The sequence below is a fragment of the Salarias fasciatus genome, chromosome 12 (assembly GCF_902148845.1).
Source record: "Salarias fasciatus chromosome 12, fSalaFa1.1, whole genome shotgun sequence".
Classification (NCBI taxonomy): Eukaryota; Metazoa; Chordata; class Actinopteri; order Blenniiformes; family Blenniidae; genus Salarias; species Salarias fasciatus.
This window is the reverse complement of record NC_043756.1, coordinates 11,935,584-11,955,289: the sequence shown is the minus strand read 5'-3', so window position 1 is coordinate 11,955,289 and position 19,706 is coordinate 11,935,584. Positions and strand designations below refer to the sequence as shown.

General features: G+C 44.5%; 1 protein-coding gene across 1 annotated transcript in view; it reads left to right on the top strand.

The window, feature by feature from the left end:
- Positions 1–19,706, top strand: part of LOC115397725 (versican core protein-like) — a 58,871-nt gene that overhangs the window by 31,498 nt on the left and 7,667 nt on the right. The gene's annotated exons all lie outside the window — the stretch shown is intronic.

Below are 19,706 nucleotides of genomic sequence, written 5' to 3'. Positions count from 1 at the left end.
TGTGGGCACAGACCAGACCGACAAGAGCTCAGTTTCTCCTGTAACTGACGAGACAGAACAATCGTCGGTTATCACACCCATAGATGATGAGGGTTCAGCTGAAAAACCAACAGATATGTTCTTCTCAAGCCGAGCAGACAGTTTTCCATCCTCACCTGTATTCTCCACTGAAGCATTGACGTCTCTTACAACTGGAACAACAGATATTGCTGCAACAGATGAGACAACAACATCACTCATTCAAGAAATATCTTCACTGAAAAATGAGACTTTAACAAGCCCACCAATCGTAACTCCAAGCGACACAACATTTTCATCGACCACAGTACTTGACATTGATGATTCCATTCGTAGTGAAACTACAGCAGTGGAGTCTACTTCCTCTATCAGTGGGCCAACTGCGACAAGTAAAGCATCATCATTTCTCAGTACTATTGATGCTGAGAGTTCTGGAGATGGGACTAGTTTTTTCAGCTACGATTCAAGTGCCCCATCAACCACCCCTTCCACTCTGTTGAGTTCAGAAATGACTTCAGCAATAGTTTCTCAGACGTCTGAATCAGCTGCTACATTACAAGCAGGAGTGACAGAATCGGTATCTCTTTTCAGCACCGAAAAACTACCCACAGCCTCACCTGAAACAGTTACGACCAACAAACCAAAACTGGATTCTTGGACACCAGAACAAAGTTCTGCTTCCCCTGCAACAGATGAACAAAGCTCAGCCAAACTGCCATCTGAAATGTCCAGCAGCCCCAAAGCATCTCCTACAGGTTCATCACTGTTTAGCACAAGGAAACCACAGCTGTGCCGTTGCTAGACAAGGACAGTGTGGGCACAGACCAGACCGACAAGAGCTCAGTTTCTCCTGTAACTGACTGAGACAGAACAATCGTCAGTTATCCACCGGCATAGATGAAGAGGGTTCAGGTGAAACGGCCACAGATAAATCCTTCCCAAGCTCATCTGACATCTTTACTATCCTCATCTGGTATTCACCACTGAAAGCATTGGCAACTTTTACAAGTGAACAACAGAAACTGCTCCGACAGATGAGACAGAAACTACCATCACTCAGTGAACAGAAATCAATATATCCAATCACAGGTGAGACATCGACAAGTTCATCAACAGTTTCACCTGTCAACACATCTGTCATACCATCCAAAGCTCTTGACGTTGATGATGATGGAATTAGTAGGGCCTCTACCGTAGCAGAGTCCTTTCCCTCTATCAGTGCATCACCCACGAGAGGTGAAACATCATCACTCATCAGTACTGTTGATGCTGAGAGTTCTGGAGATGGGACTGGCTTTTTCAGCAAAGCTGCAGCTACCACGTCAACCACTCTTTCTCGTATACTGAGTACAGAAATGACTTCAGCAATAGTTTCTCAGACGTCTGAATCAGCTGCGACGTTAACAGCAGGTGTGACGGCATCAACATCTCTTTTCAGTACTGAAAAACTACCAACAGCCTCACCTGAAACGCATGAAACAGTTACAACCAGTAAATCAGATCAGGATTCATGGACAACAGCACAAAGTTCTGCTTCCTCTGCAATCGATGATCAAAGCTCAGCCAAACTGCCATCTGAAATGTCCAGCAGCCCCAAAGCATCTCCTACAGGTTCATCACTGTTTAGCACAAAGAAACCCACAGCTGTGCCGTTGCTGGACAAGGACAGTGTGGGCACAGACCAGACCGACAAGAGCTCAGTTTCTCCTGTGACTGACGAGACACAACAATCTTCAGTTACCACAGGCATAGATGAAGAGGGTTCAGGTGAAACGGCCACAGATAAATCCTTCCCAAGCTCGTCTGACATCTTTCTATCCTCATCTGTATTCTCCACAGAAACATCGACAACTTTTACAGATGGAACAACAGAAACTGCTCCAACAGATGAGACAGAAATATCATCACTCAGCGAACAGAAATCAATATATCCAATCACAGGTGAGACACCGACAAGTTCATCAACAGTTTCTCCTGTCAACACATCTGTCATACCATCCACAGCTCTTGACGTTGATGATGATGGCATTAGTAGGGCCTCTACCGTAGCAGAGTCCTTTCCCTCTATCAGTGCATCACCCACGAGAGGTGAAACATCATCACTCATCAGTACTGTTGAATGCTGAGAGTTCTGGAGATGGGACTACGGCTTTTTCAGCAAAGCTGCAAGCTACCACTCACCACTCTTTCTAGTATAATTGAGTACAGAAGGACTTCAGCATAGTTTCTCAGACGTCTGAATCAGCTGCGACGTTAACAGCAGGTGTGACGGCATCAACATCTCTTTCAGTACGAAAAACTACCAACAAGCCTCACCTGAAACGCATGAAACAGTTTACAGACCAGTAAATCAGATCAAGGATTCATGGACAACAGCACAAAGTTCTGCTTCCCCTCTGCAATCGATGATCAAAGCTCAGCCAAAGTGCCATCTGAAATGTCCAGCAGCCCCAAAGCATCTCCTACAGGTTCATCACTGTTTTAGCACAAAGAAACCAACAGCTGTTCCGTTGCTAGACAAGGACAGTGTGGGCACAGACCAGACCGACAAGAGCTCAGTTTCTCCTGTAACTGACGAGACAGAACAATCGTCGGTTATCACACCCATAGATGATGAGGGTTCAGCTGAAAAACCAACAGATATGTTCTTCTCAAGCCGAGCAGACAGTTTTCCATCCTCACCTGTATTCTCCACTGAAGCATTGACGTCTCTTACAACTGGAACAACAGATATTGCTGCAACAGATGAGACAACAACATCACTCATTCAAGAAATATCTTCAATGAAAAATGAGACTTTAACAAGCCCACCAATCGTAACTCCAAGCGACACAACATTTTCATCGACCACAGTACTTGACATTGATGATTCCATTCGTAGTGAAACTACAGCAGTGGAGTCTACTTCCTCTATCAGTGGGCCAACTGCGACAAGTGAAGCATCATCATTTCTCAGTACTATTGATGCTGAGAGTTCTGGAGATGGGACTAGTTTTTTCAGCTACGATTCAAGTGCCCCATCAACCACCCCTTCCACTCTGTTGAGTTCAGAAATGACTTCAGCAATAGTTTCTCAGACGTCTGAATCAGCTGCTACATTACAAGCAGGAGTGACAGAATCGGTATCTCTTTTCAGCACCGAAAAACTACCCACAGCCTCACCTGAAACAGTTACGACCAACAAACCAAAACTGGATTCTTGGACACCAGAACAAAGTTCTGCTTCCTCGGCAACAGACGAACAAAGCTCAGTCAAAGTGCCATCTGAAATGTCCAGCAGCCCCAAAGCATCTCCTACAGGTTCATCACTGTTTAGCACAAAGAAACCAACAGCTGTGCCGTTGCTAGACAAGGACAGTGTGGGCACAGACCAGACCGGCAAGAGCTCAGTTTCTCCTGTAACTGATGAGACAGTACAATCGTCAGTTATCACCGGCATAGATGAAGAGGGTTCAGGTGAAACGGCCACAGACAAATCCTTCCCAAGCTCATCTGACACTTTTACATCCTCATTGGTATTCACCACTGAAGCATTGGCAACTTTTACAAGTGAAACAACAGAAACTGCTCCGACAGATGAGACAAAACTACCATCACTCAGTGAAGAACCATCCATATCTCCAATCACAGATGAGGCATTGACAAGTTCATCAAGAGTTTCTCCTGTTAGCACATCTATTATATCATCCACCGTTCTCGATATTGATGATGATGGCATTAGTACTGACTCTACCTTAGTTGAGTCCCTTCCTTCTATCAGTGTCTCAACCACTCGAGGTGAAACTTCATCTTTCCTCAGTGCTATTGATGCTGAGAGTTCTGGAGATGGGGCAAGCTTTCTCAGCAAAGATACATCTACCACATCAACAACTCTTTCTAGTCTATTGAGTACAGAAAGGATTTTGGCATCAGTTTCTCAGACGTCTGAATCAGCTACTACGTTAACAGCAGGTGTGACGACATCAACATCTCTTTTCAGCACCGAAAAACTACCAACAGCCTCACCTGAAACAATTACGACCAGTCGACCAAAATTGGATTCTTGGACACCAGAACAAGGTTCTGCTTCCCCTGCAACAGATGAACAAAGCTCAGCCAAACTGCCATCTGAAATGTCCAGCAGCCCCAAAGCATCTCCTACAGGTTCATCACTGTTTAGCACAAAGAAACCCACAGCTGTGCCGTTGCTAGGACAAGGACAGTGTGGGCACAGACCAGACCGACAAGAGCTCAGTTTCTCCTGTGACTGACGAGACACAACAATCTTCAGTTACCACAGGCATAGATGAAGAGGGTTCAGGTGAAACGGCCACAGATAAATCCTTCCCAAGCTCGTCTGACATCTTTCTATCCTCATCTGTATTCTCCACAGAAACATCGACAACTTTTACAGATGGAACAACAGAAACTGCTCCAACAGATGAGACAGAAATATCATCACTCAGCGAACAGAAATCAATATATCCAATCACAGGTGAGACACCGACAAGTTCATCAACAGTTTCTCCTGTCAACACATCTGTCATACCATCCACAGCTCTTGACGTTGATGATGATGGCATTAGTAGGGCCTCTACCGTAGCAGAGTCCTTTCCCTCTATCAGTGCATCACCCACGAGAGGTGAAACATCATCACTCATCAGTACTGTTGATGCTGAGAGTTCTGGAGATGGGACTGGCTTTTTCAGCAAAGCTGCAGCTACCACGTCAACCACTCTTTCTCGTATACTGAGTACAGAAATGACTTCAGCAATAGTTTCTCAGACGTCTGAATCAGCTGCGACGTTAACAGCAGGTGTGACGGCATCAACATCTCTTTTCAGTACTGAAAAACTACCAACAGCCTCACCTGAAACGCATGAAACAGTTACAACCAGTAAATCAGATCAGGATTCATGGACAACAGCACAAAGTTCTGCTTCCTCTGCAATCGATGATCAAAGCTCAGCCAAAGTGCCATCTGAAATGTCCAGCAGCCCCAAAGCATCTCCTACAGGTTCATCACTGTTTAGCACAAAGAAACCAACAGCTGTGCCGTTGCTAGACAAGGACAGTGTGGGCACAGACCAGACCGACAAGAGCTCAGTTTCTCCTGTAACTGACGAGACAGAACAATCGTCGGTTATCACACCCATAGATGATGAGGGTTCAGCTGAAAAACCAACAGATATGTTCTTCTCAAGCCGAGCAGACAGTTTTCCATCCTCACCTGTATTCTCCACTGAAGCATTGACGTCTCTTACAACTGGAACAACAGATATTGCTGCAACAGATGAGACAACAACATCACTCATTCAAGAAATATCTTCGATGAAAAATGAGACTTTAACAAGCCCACCAATCGTAACTCCAAGCGACACAACATTTTCATCGACCACAGTACTTGACATTGATGATTCCATTCGTAGTGAAACTACAGCAGTGGAGTCTACTTCCTCTATCAGTGGGCCAACTGCGACAAGTGAAGCATCATCATTTCTCAGTACTATTGATGCTGAGAGTTCTGGAGATGGGACTAGTTTTTTCAGCTACGATTCAAGTGCCCCATCAACCACCCCTTCCACTCTGTTGAGTTCAGAAATGACTTCAGCAATAGTTTCTCAGACGTCTGAATCAGCTGCTACATTACAAGCAGGAGTGACAGAATCGGTATCTCTTTTCAGCACCGAAAAACTACCCACAGCCTCACCTGAAACAGTTACGACCAGCAAACCAAAACTGGATTCTTGGACACCAGAACAAAGTTCTGCTTCCTCGGCAACAGACGAACAAAGCTCAGTCAAAGTGCCATCTGAAATGTCCAGCAGCCCCAAAGCATCTCCTACAGGTTCATCACTGTTTAGCACAAAGAAACCCACAGCTGTGCCGTTGCTAGACAAGGACAGTGTGGGCACAGACCAGACCGGCAAGAGCTCAGTTTCTCCTGTAACTGATGAGACAGAACAATCGTCAGTTATCACCAGCATAGATGAAGAGGGTTCAGGTGAAACGACCTCAGATAAATCCTTCCCAAGCTCATCTGACACTTTTACATCCTCATTGGTATTCACCACTGAAGCATTGGCAACTTTTACAAGTGAAACAACAGAAACTGCTCCGACAGATGAGACAAAACTACCATCACTCAGTGAAGAACCATCCATATCTCCAATCACAGATGAGGCATTGACAAGTTCATCAAGAGTTTCTCCTGTTAGCACATCTATTATATCATCCACCGTTCTCGATATTGATGATGATGGCATTAGTACTGACTCTACCTTAGTTGAGTCCCTTCCTTCTACCAGTGTCTCAACCACTCGAGGTGAAACTTCATCTTTCCTCAGTGCTATTGATGCTGAGAGTTCTGGAGATGGGGCAAGCTTTCTCAGCAAAGATACATCTACCACATCAACAACGCTTTCTAGTCTATTGAGTACAGAAAGGATTTTGGCATCAGTTTCTCAGACGTCTGAATCAGCTGCTACGTTAACAGCAGGTGTGACGACATCAACATCTCTTTTCAGCACCGAAAAACTACCAACAGCCTCACCTGAAACAATTACGACCAGTCGACCAAAATTGGATTCTTGGACACCAGAACAAGGTTCTGCTTCCCCTGCAACAGATGAACAAAGCTCAGCCAAACTGCCATCTGAAATGTCCAGCAGCCCCAAAGCATCTCCTACAGGTTCATCACTGTTTAGCACAAGGAAACCCACAGCTGTGCCGTTGCTAGACAAGGACAGTGTGGGCACAGACCAGACCGACAAGAGCTCAGTTTCTCCTGTGACTGACGAGACACAACAATCTTCAGTTACCACAGGCGTAGATGAAGAGGGTTCAGGTGAAACGGCCACAGATAAATCCTTCCCAAGCTCGTCTGACATCTTTCTATCCTCATCTGTATTCTCCACAGAAACATCGACAACTTTTACAGATGGAACAACAGAAACTGCTCCAACAGATGAGACAGAAATATCATCACTCAGTGAACAGAAATCAATATATCCAATCACAGGTGAGACATCGACAAGTTCATCAACAGTTTCACCTGTCAACACATCTGTCATACCATCCAAAGCTCTTGACGTTGATGATGATGGAATTAGTAGGGCCTCTACCGTAGCAGAGTCCTTTCCCTCTATCAGTGCATCACCCACGAGAGGTGAAACATCATCACTCATCAGTACTGTTGATGCTGAGAGTTCTGGAGATGGGACTGGCTTTTTCAGCAAAGCTGCAGCTACCACGTCAACCACTCTTTCTCGTATACTGAGTACAGAAATGACTTCAGCAATAGTTTCTCAGACGTCTGAATCAGCTGCGACGTTAACAGCAGGTGTGACGGCATCAACATCTCTTTTCAGTACTGAAAAACTACCAACAGCCTCACCTGAAACGCATGAAACAGTTACAACCAGTAAATCAGATCAGGATTCATGGACAACAGCACAAAGTTCTGCTTCCTCTGCAATCGATGATCAAAGCTCAGCCAAAGTGCCATCTGAAATGTCCAGCAGTCCCAAAGCATCTCCTACAGGTTCATCACTGTTTAGCACAAAGAAACCAACAGCTGTGCCGTTGCTAGACAAGGACAGTGTGGGCACAGACCAGACCGACAAGAGCTCAGTTTCTCCTGTAACTGACGAGACAGAACAATCGTCGGTTATCACACCCATAGATGATGAGGGTTCAGCTGAAAAACCAACAGATATGTTCTTCTCAAGCCGAGCAGACAGTTTTCCATCCTCACCTGTATTCTCCACTGAAGCATTGACGTCTCTTACAACTGGAACAACAGATATTGCTGCAACAGATGAGACAACAACATCACTCATTCAAGAAATATCTTCACTGAAAAATGAGACTTTAACAAGCCCACCAATCGTAACTCCAAGCGACACAACATTTTCATCGACCACAGTACTTGACATTGATGATTCCATTCGTAGTGAAACTACAGCAGTGGAGTCTACTTCCTCTATCAGTGGGCCAACTGCGACAAGTGAAGCATCATCATTTCTCAGTACTATTGATGCTGAGAGTTCTGGAGATGGGACTAGTTTTTTCAGCTACGATTCAAGTGCCCCATCAACCACCCCTTCCACTCTGTTGAGTTCAGAAATGACTTCAGCAATAGTTTCTCAGACGTCTGAATCAGCTGCTACATTACAAGCAGGAGTGACAGAATCGGTATCTCTTTTCAGCACCGAAAAACTACCCACAGCCTCACCTGAAACAGTTACGACCAGCAAACCAAAACTGGATTCTTGGACACCAGAACAAAGTTCTGCTTCCTCGGCAACAGACGAACAAAGCTCAGTCAAAGTGCCATCTGAAATGTCCAGCAGCCCCAAAGCATCTCCTACAGGTTCATCACTGTTTAGCACAAAGAAACCAACAGCTGTGCCGTTGCTAGACATGGACAGTGTGGGCACAGACCAGACCGGCAAGAGCTCAGTTTCTCCTGTAACTGATGAGACAGAACAGTCGTCAGTTATCACCAGCATAGATGAAGAGGGTTCAGGTGAAACGACCTCAGATAAATCCTTCCCAAGCTCATCTGACACTTTTACATCCTCATTGGTATTCACCACTGAAGCATTGGCAACTTTTACAAGTGAAACAACAGAAACTGCTCCGACAGATGAGACAAAACTACCATCACTCAGTGAAGAACCATCCATATCTCCAATCACAGATGAGGCATTGACAAGTTCATCAAGAGTTTCTCCTGTTAGCACATCTATTATATCATCCACCGTTCTCGATATTGATGATGATGGCATTAGTACTGACTCTACCTTAGTTGAGTCCCTTCCTTCTATCAGTGTCTCAACCACTCGAGGTGAAACTTCATCTTTCCTCAGTGCTATTGATGCTGAGAGTTCTGGAGATGGGGCAAGCTTTCTCAGCAAAGATACATCTACCACATCAACAACGCTTTCTAGTCTATTGAGTACAGAAAGGATTTTGGCATCAGTTTCTCAGACGTCTGAATCAGCTGCTACGTTAACAGCAGGTGTGACGACATCAACATCTCTTTTCAGCACCGAAAAACTACCAACAGCCTCACCTGAAACAATTACGACCAGTCGACCAAAATTGGATTCTTGGACACCAGAACAAGGTTCTGCTTCCCCTGCAACAGATGAACAAAGCTCAGCCAAACTGCCATCTGAAATGTCCAGCAGCCCCAAAGCATCTCCTACAGGTTCATCACTGTTTAGCACAAGGAAACCCACAGCTGTGCCGTTGCTAGACAAGGACAGTGTGGGCACAGACCAGACCGACAAGAGCTCAGTTTCTCCTGTGACTGACGAGACACAACAATCTTCAGTTACCACAGGCGTAGATGAAGAGGGTTCAGGTGAAACGGCCACAGATAAATCCTTCCCAAGCTCGTCTGACATCTTTCTATCCTCATCTGTATTCTCCACAGAAACATCGACAACTTTTACAGATGGAACAACAGAAACTGCTCCAACAGATGAGACAGAAATATCATCACTCAGTGAACAGAAATCAATATATCCAATCACAGGTGAGACATCGACAAGTTCATCAACAGTTTCACCTGTCAACACATCTGTCATACCATCCAAAGCTCTTGACGTTGATGATGATGGAATTAGTAGGGCCTCTACCGTAGCAGAGTCCTTTCCCTCTATCAGTGCATCACCCACGAGAGGTGAAACATCATCACTCATCAGTACTGTTGATGCTGAGAGTTCTGGAGATGGGACTGGCTTTTTCAGCAAAGCTGCAGCTACCACGTCAACCACTCTTTCTCGTATACTGAGTACAGAAATGACTTCAGCAATAGTTTCTCAGACGTCTGAATCAGCTGCGACGTTAACAGCAGGTGTGACGGCATCAACATCTCTTTTCAGTACTGAAAAACTACCAACAGCCTCACCTGAAACGCATGAAACAGTTACAACCAGTAAATCAGATCAGGATTCATGGACAACAGCACAAAGTTCTGCTTCCTCTGCAATCGATGATCAAAGCTCAGCCAAAGTGCCATCTGAAATGTCCAGCAGTCCCAAAGCATCTCCTACAGGTTCATCACTGTTTAGCACAAAGAAACCAACAGCTGTGCCGTTGCTAGACAAGGACAGTGTGGGCACAGACCAGACCGACAAGAGCTCAGTTTCTCCTGTAACTGACGAGACAGAACAATCGTCGGTTATCACACCCATAGATGATGAGGGTTCAGCTGAAAAACCAACAGATATGTTCTTCTCAAGCCGAGCAGACAGTTTTCCATCCTCACCTGTATTCTCCACTGAAGCATTGACGTCTCTTACAACTGGAACAACAGATATTGCTGCAACAGATGAGACAACAACATCACTCATTCAAGAAATATCTTCAATGAAAAATGAGACTTTAACAAGCCCACCAATCGTAACTCCAAGCGACACAACATTTTCATCGACCACAGTACTTGACATTGATGATTCCATTCGTAGTGAAACTACAGCAGTGGAGTCTACTTCCTCTATCAGTGGGCCAACTGCGACAAGTGAAGCATCATCATTTCTCAGTACTATTGATGCTGAGAGTTCTGGAGATGGGACTAGTTTTTTCAGCTACGATTCAAGTGCCCCATCAACCACCCCTTCCACTCTGTTGAGTTCAGAAATGACTTCAGCAATAGTTTCTCAGACGTCTGAATCAGCTGCTACATTACAAGCAGGAGTGACAGAATCGGTATCTCTTTTCAGCACCGAAAAACTACCCACAGCCTCACCTGAAACAGTTACGACCAACAAACCAAAACTGGATTCTTGGACACCAGAACAAAGTTCTGCTTCCTCGGCAACAGACGAACAAAGCTCAGTCAAAGTGCCATCTGAAATGTCCAGCAGCCCCAAAGCATCTCCTACAGGTTCATCACTGTTTAGCACAAAGAAACCCACAGCTGTGCCGTTGCTAGACATGGACAGTGTGGGCACAGACCAGACCGGCAAGAGCTCAGTTTCTCCTGTAACTGATGAGACAGAACAGTCGTCAGTTATCACCAGCATAGATGAAGAGGGTTCAGGTGAAACGACCTCAGATAAATCCTTCCCAAGCTCATCTGACACTTTTACATCCTCATTGGTATTCACCACTGAAGCATTGGCAACTTTTACAAGTGAAACAACAGAAACTGCTGCAACAGATGAGACAAAACTACCATCACTCAGTGAAGAACCATCCATATCTCCAATCACAGATGAGGCATTGACAAGTTCATCAAGAGTTTCTCCTGTTAGCACATCTATTATATCATCCACCGTTCTCGATATTGATGATGATGGCATTAGTACTGACTCTACCTTAGTTGAGTCCCTTCCTTCTATCAGTGTCTCAACTACTCGAGGTGAAACTTCATCTTTCCTCAGTGCTATTGATGCTGAGAGTTCTGGAGATGGGGCAAGCTTTCTCAGCAAAGATACATCTACCACATCAACAACGCTTTCTAGTCTATTGAGTACAGAAAGGATTTTGGCATCAGTTTCTCAGACGTCTGAATCAGCTGCTACGTTAACAGCAGGTGTGACGACATCAACATCTCTTTTCAGCACCGAAAAACTACCAACAGCCTCACCTGAAACAATTACGACCAGTCGACCAAAATTGGATTCTTGGACACCAGAACAAGGTTCTGCTTCCCCTGCAACAGATGAACAAAGCTCAGCCAAACTGCCATCTGAAATGTCCAGCAGCCCCAAAGCATCTCCTACAGGTTCATCACTGTTTAGCACAAGGAAACCCACAGCTGTGCCGTTGCTAGACAAGGACAGTGTGGGCACAGACCAGACCGACAAGAGCTCAGTTTCTCCTGTGACTGACGAGACACAACAATCTTCAGTTACCACAGGCGTAGATGAAGAGGGTTCAGGTGAAACGGCCACAGATAAATCCTTCCCAAGCTCGTCTGACATCTTTCTATCCTCATCTGTATTCTCCACAGAAACATCGACAACTTTTACAGATGGAACAACAGAAACTGCTCCAACAGATGAGACAGAAATATCATCACTCAGTGAACAGAAATCAATATATCCAATCACAGGTGAGACATCGACAAGTTCATCAACAGTTTCACCTGTCAACACATCTGTCATACCATCCAAAGCTCTTGACGTTGATGATGATGGAATTAGTAGGGCCTCTACCGTAGCAGAGTCCTTTCCCTCTATCAGTGCATCACCCACGAGAGGTGAAACATCATCACTCATCAGTACTGTTGATGCTGAGAGTTCTGGAGATGGGACTGGCTTTTTCAGCAAAGCTGCAGCTACCACGTCAACCACTCTTTCTCGTATACTGAGTACAGAAATGACTTCAGCAATAGTTTCTCAGACGTCTGAATCAGCTGCGACGTTAACAGCAGGTGTGACGGCATCAACATCTCTTTTCAGTACTGAAAAACTACCAACAGCCTCACCTGAAACGCATGAAACAGTTACAACCAGTAAATCAGATCAGGATTCATGGACAACAGCACAAAGTTCTGCTTCCTCTGCAATCGATGATCAAAGCTCAGCCAAAGTGCCATCTGAAATGTCCAGCAGTCCCAAAGCATCTCCTACAGGTTCATCACTGTTTAGCACAAAGAAACCAACAGCTGTGCCGTTGCTAGACAAGGACAGTGTGGGCACAGACCAGACCGACAAGAGCTCAGTTTCTCCTGTAACTGACGAGACAGAACAATCGTCGGTTATCACACCCATAGATGATGAGGGTTCAGCTGAAAAACCAACAGATATGTTCTTCTCAAGCCGAGCAGACAGTTTTCCATCCTCACCTGTATTCTCCACTGAAGCATTGACGTCTCTTACAACTGGAACAACAGATATTGCTGCAACAGATGAGACAACAACATCACTCATTCAAGAAATATCTTCAATGAAAAATGAGACTTTAACAAGCCCACCAATCGTAACTCCAAGCGACACAACATTTTCATCGACCACAGTACTTGACATTGATGATTCCATTCGTAGTGAAACTACAGCAGTGGAGTCTACTTCCTCTATCAGTGGGCCAACTGCGACAAGTAAAGCATCATCATTTCTCAGTACTATTGATGCTGAGAGTTCTGGAGATGGGACTAGTTTTTTCAGCTACGATTCAAGTGCCCCATCAACCACCCCTTCCACTCTGTTGAGTTCAGAAATGACTTCAGCAATAGTTTCTCAGACGTCTGAATCAGCTGCTACATTACAAGCAGGAGTGACAGAATCGGTATCTCTTTTCAGCACCGAAAAACTACCCACAGCCTCACCTGAAACAATTACGACCAGCAAACCAAAACTGGATTCTTGGACACCAGAACAAAGTTCTGCTTCCTCGGCAACAGACGAACAAAGCTCAGTCAAAGTGCCATCTGAAATGTCCAGCAGCCCCAAAGCATCTCCTACAGGTTCATCACTGTTTAGCACAAAGAAACCCACAGCTGTGCCTTTGCTAGACATGGACAGTGTGGGCACAGACCAGACCGGCAAGAGCTCAGTTTCTCCTGTAACTGACGAGACAGATCAATCGTCAGTTATCACCAGCATAGATGAAGAGGGTTCAGGTGAAACGACCTCAGATAAATCCTTCCCAAGCTCATCTGACACTTTTACATCCTCATTGGTATTCACCACTGAAGCATTGGCAACTTTTACAAGTGAAACAACAGAAACTGCTGCAACAGATGAGACAAAACTACCATCACTCAGTGAAGAACCATCCATTTCTCCAATCACAGATGAGGCATTGACAAGTTCATCAAGAGTTTCTCCTGTTAGCACATCTATTATATCATCCACCGTTCTCGATATTGATGATGATGGCATTAGTACTGACTCTACCTTAGTTGAGTCCCTTCCTTCTATCAGTGTCTCAACCACTCGAGGTGAAACTTCATCTTTCCTCAGTGCTATTGATGCTGAGAGTTCTGGAGATGGGGCAAGCTTTCTCAGCAAAGATACATCTACCACATCAACAACGCTTTCTAGTCTATTGAGTACAGAAAGGATTTTGGCATCAGTTTCTCAGGCGTCTGAATCAGCTGCTACGTTAACAGCAGGTGTGACGACATCAACATCTCTTTTCAGCACCGAAAAACTACCAACAGCCTCACCTGAAACAATTACGACCAGTCGACCAAAATTGGATTCTTGGACACCAGAACAAGGTTCTGCTTCCCCTGCAACAGATGAACAAAGCTCAGCCAAACTGCCATCTGAAATGTCCAGCAGCCCCAAAGCATCTCCTACAGGTTCATCGCTGTTTAGCACAAAGAAACCCACAGCTGTGCCGTTGCTAGACAAGGACAGTGTGGGCACAGACCAGACCGGCAAGAGCTCAGTTTCTCCTGTGACTGATGAGACACAACAATCATCAGTTATCACCAGCATACATGAAGATGGTTCAGGTGAAACGACCTCAGATAAATCCTTCCCAAGCTCATCTGACACTTTTACAACCTCATTCGTATTCACCACTGAAGCATTGGAAACTTTTAATAGTGAAACAACAGAAACTGCTGCAACAGATGAGACAAAACTACCATCACTCAGTGAAGAACCATCCATTTCTCCAATCACAGATGAGGCATTGACAAGTTCATCAAGAGTTTCTCCTGTTAGCACATCTATTATATCATCCACCGTTCTCGATATTGATGATGATGGCATTAGTACTGACTCTACCTTAGTTGAGTCCCTTCCTTCTACCAGTGTCTCAACCACTCAAGGTGAAACTTCATCTTTCCTCAGTGCTATTGATGCTGAGAGTTCTGGAGATGGGGCAAGCTTTCTCAGCAAAGATACATCTACCACATCAACAACGCTTTCTAGTCTATTGAGTACAGAAAGGATTTTGGCATCAGTTTCTCAGTCATCTGAATCAGCTGCTACGTTAACAGCAGGTGTGACGACATCATCATCTCTTTTCAGCATCGAAAAACTACCAACAGCCTCACCTGAAACAATTACGACCAGTCGACCAAAATTGGATTCTTGGACACCAGAACAAGGTTCTGCTTCCCCGGCAACAGATGAACAAAGCTCAGCCAAACTGCCATCTGAAATGTCCAGCAGCCCCAAAGCATCTCCTACAGGTTCATCGCTGTTTAGCACAAAGAAACCCACAGCTGTGCCGTTGCTAGACAAGGACAGTGTGGGCACAGACCAGACCGGCAAGAGCTCAGTTTCTCCTGTAACTGACGAGACACAACAATCATCAGTTATCACCAGCATAGATGAAGATGGTTCAGGTGAAACGACCTCAGATAAATCCTTCCCAAGCTCATCTGACACTTTTACAACCTCATTGGTATTCACCACTGAAGCATTGGCAACTTTTACAAGTGAAACAACAGAAACTGCTCCAACAGATGAGACAAAACTACCATCACTCAGTGAAGAACCATCCATTTCTCCAATCACAGATGAGGCATTGACAAGTTCATCAACAGTTTCTCCTGTTAACACATCTATTATATCTTCCACAGTTCTTGATATTGATGATGATGGCATTAGTACTGACTCTACCTTAGTTGAGTCCCTTCCTTCAATCTCAACCACTCGAGGTGAAACTTCATCCTTCCTCAGTTCTATTGATGCTGAGAGTTCTGGAGATTCGACAATCTTTCTGAAGAACGATACAAGCACAACTTCTACCACTGTTTCTGGTCTGTTGAATACAGAAAGTGCTTCGACTATAGCTTCTCAGAAATCTGAATCAGCTCCTGTCTTCAACACAGGTGTTTCACCAACTCCATCTCATTTCAGTACCGAAAAACTACCAACTGTATCTTCTGAGACACAAGAAACCTTTACGACCAGTCAATTAGAACAGGATTCTTGGACAACAGCACTAAGTTCTGCTTCCTCTGCAATCGATGATCAAAGCTCAGCCAAAGTGCCATCTGAGATCTCCAGCAGCCCCAAATCAGCGCCTACAGGTTCATCACTGTTTCGCACAAAGAAACCAACAGTTGTGCCAATTCTGGACAGTGTCAGCACAGACCTGACCAGCAAGAGCCCAGTTCCTCCTATAACTGATGAAACTGAACAATCTTCAGTTTTACCCTTTTCCATGAATCCAGAAGGCTCTGGGGCCCAGTTGTTGGACTCGTTCACTACAAGTTCGGTTTTGAGTTCTTCCTCATTTGACAACAGAAATAATTCAAGTGTCACACCCTCTGTCGAACTATTTGAAGAGGTTGACTACAGCTTTGGCACCGATTTCCCGCTTACTGAATCCTCACCTCCTTTGCAACAATCCACTGGCAATCCTGGTACAACAGCCTCTATTTCATCATTTAATGAAAAATTGGACTCAGTGAATGCCAATAGTTCTGTTTCCTCTATGATGACGACAGAGACACACACAACATCACCAAAGGCCACTGCAACTCTTCAAACATTTGTTACGTCTCGAGAAACCATTTCAAGTGCAGGAATTACTCGTTCTGAAACGATCAGCACATGGAAACCAACATCCGAAACTCAAAGAACTGAGCTTTCAAAATCTGAAGTTACAATGGTAACATCATTTTTTAGTACAGATGAGTTCAAATCATTATCAACTACCATTTCCACTCAATCTCAAGTCAAAGTCACACCAGGAAGTGAAAGCTTGAAAGCTTTGGATCACACCATAACACAGCTTGGTCTTGAATCATCAACCCCAGCTGAGTTCATGGCACAACAATCTACTGTTGAAACCACATCTGAGATAACAGTATCATCTGTGTCTGATTCAGAAAGTGATGACTTCACTGGAGCAGAATATTCAGGGGATAACATATCTGTATCCACGGATGATACTCATCAAGAAACACAAACGGGGACAGCATATTCCTCAGTGAAAATGACGACCACCACAGTAAGTTCCAGTACGCTTAAAACTTCTCAACCTATGGTATTACCTAGTGTTACTGTGTTTACTTCAATGGAAACCTCTACCGACATTGATGCAGAAAGCTCTGGTGGTTTGCCTGACGAGGATGATTTGGAGTCATCTCCAGATGGATCTGGTGCAGAGGCATCCATTGAAACTACCACAAGTCAGCGGCATGAATTTATTGTGACAACCGATGAGACTGAAATAGATGAAAGTCAGAGTGCTTCTGTCACATTTGATGCTGCAATATCAACTCAATTCAGTACACAGTTTCCAAAAGTGTTGTTGTCATCAACCCAATCTCAGAAGACCCGCACTGAGCTCGACCATCATGAACAAGGCAGTGGGGCATTCACAGATGGCTCTGGAGTTGAAGATGAGACTTCAGGTGATGACATCAGTGGTTCAACTACATTTGTACCAATAACCCCAACTGTATCACTTTCAAAGCAAATCCAATCTACTGTTGGTACGGATTTACCCAAACCTACTGGCTCCACAGCTTCTTCTCTATACAGCACTGAGAGTCAAGCGGCAATGTCTTCTCAAACAGATGCATCAACAGTTCAGGGGAGTTCGGTGTCACCTACTGGTTCCCCCATCTTCACTTCAAGTAATGATATTAGTGAACAACCCTTACCTGATGACGCGGACCCTTTCTCCACAAAATCATCGGAACCATCTTCAAATATTACCACTCCCACAGATAGTACAATCCCAACATACTCAGGGGTTTCTTCCAGTGAGCAAACCACTGATGTGCTTCCTGAATTTAATGCTACATTATATTCAGCACACACCACAAAGACACCAACAAGTTCAGCTTCAATTTCTGAACGTGCATCCTCTGACACCACAAAGAGTGTTGCCTCTTCTCTCTTCAGCACAGAAAAACCTAAAACAACAACAACGCTATATGAAAAATCATCCGTGAAGGAGAGCTTCACATTCGGAGAAGCAGCAGGGGAAACACAAACCTTTGTTTCAATGACACCAACTACTGGTGTTCTCTCATCATCACAGGAGGCTGGAATAACTTCACATACAGAAACCCCAATCTTTTCTGAAGCAGCAGAGCACTCTGTTTCAAGTGGTGTGAAAGATCAAACTACTGTGACTGAGCACATAACACAGCCTTCAAATAGAAGTGTTTCAGTCCATTCCACTGAATCTCCCTTTAGCGATCATACAATTGTGGAATTCACCTCACTAAGCTCCAGCAGTGAATCTAAACCAAATGACTTCACAGCATCGCCCACCCCCATTCCCAGCATAGTTTATCACAGTGTCACAGATCAACAAGTTGTGATTATTACTCCAAGCAGCAGCCAAAGCAAGACTAACCTTACTGAACACACACCAACCATGGTCCTGCATGCATCTAAGCCATCAACCAGCACATCTCTCATATTCACAGAGGATGCCAAAGATGAAGATGATTTGTTCTCTGCAGTTACGGAAAGACTGACTGAAGGCAGTTCAACTCCTGGCCAAATCGCCAAAGATGACACTATCATTGATGTAGACACTATTTCTATAGTTCCTTCCTCTGCATTTTACCCAACTGTCCGGACAGAGGAAGCTGGAGGTGCCACAGCAATTACAATGACACAAAAGATGGAGGTGACAGAAGAACCAGAGGGTTCAGGAACTACAGAAATAACTACTCATGCATCGGGCATTGACTCGTCAATGTCAACATTTTCTGAATATTCATTTGCAATTTCACAGTCATCACCAGGTGTCAGCATTTCTCCAATAGAGACATCCAGTGAAGAAAAGAAAGACACAATGTCACCTAAAGCCATACCCACAACTACCCTTCCAATAATTTCAACCTCTGAAGAAATCTTTGATTCAACAACACCCAGTTTAGCTTTTCCTGTTGAGAACAAACCAGAAGATGAATTTGTAGAACACGCCATGGAAAATAAAACTGAGATTCCATCTTCTTACTCCCATTTGCCTTCTCAAACCATAAGAGGAATGTCTACATCTCACATCCCATATGTAGAGAGGTCTGGGAATGAGATCACTGACAGCACAGCTGCATCATCTGAAACAGAGGCATCTGAGAGTGAAAAGACTGTACCCACCTCTGTATCCACGCATTTCAGCACAGAGGAACCCACCTCTCCATCCAAAAATGAGTTGACTTTTACATCAACAGTGTCCCCTCTGCAGAACACATCAAAACCCAATGTCATGGTTCAGTTTGTTACTACTGCTGTGCAAGAACCAAATGCAACACAAACTGAGGTGACCTTTCAACAAGCAAGGTCTGAGATCACATTCACACACCAACCCCATGCTGACATCTCTTCAGAGAAAATTAATCTGGCCACAACCACCCCAGTCTCGTTTGGCGAGGAGACAAGAAATAAGCTTAATCCCAGTGATGTGACTCCCCAGAGTGCAGCAATTGTCACATCACATGTCACATCAAGCCAACCACCTACAACCAAAGAGGTTTCAACTGATGCTCTACATGGCTCAGACAAAGGCAGCGATCTCCATGAAACATCTACTTATCCTATATTGACATCAGCAGACATGAGTACTGTTACAGAGAGAGTACCTGCAGAGTTTGAAACGACAGTTGCAAAACATTTAGTGTCATTTGAAACCTCAACAGCTACTGAATATTCAAGTAATACAAAGAAATCCTCCTCAGGAAGTGGAGAGATCTTTGTCTCAACAGAAAAAAACATAAACATCCATTCAGATGTTCAAATAACTCCTTCCTCAGCTGACTATGTAGACAAAGACCAAGATTATCCAACACCAGATTATGATTCATCAGATCC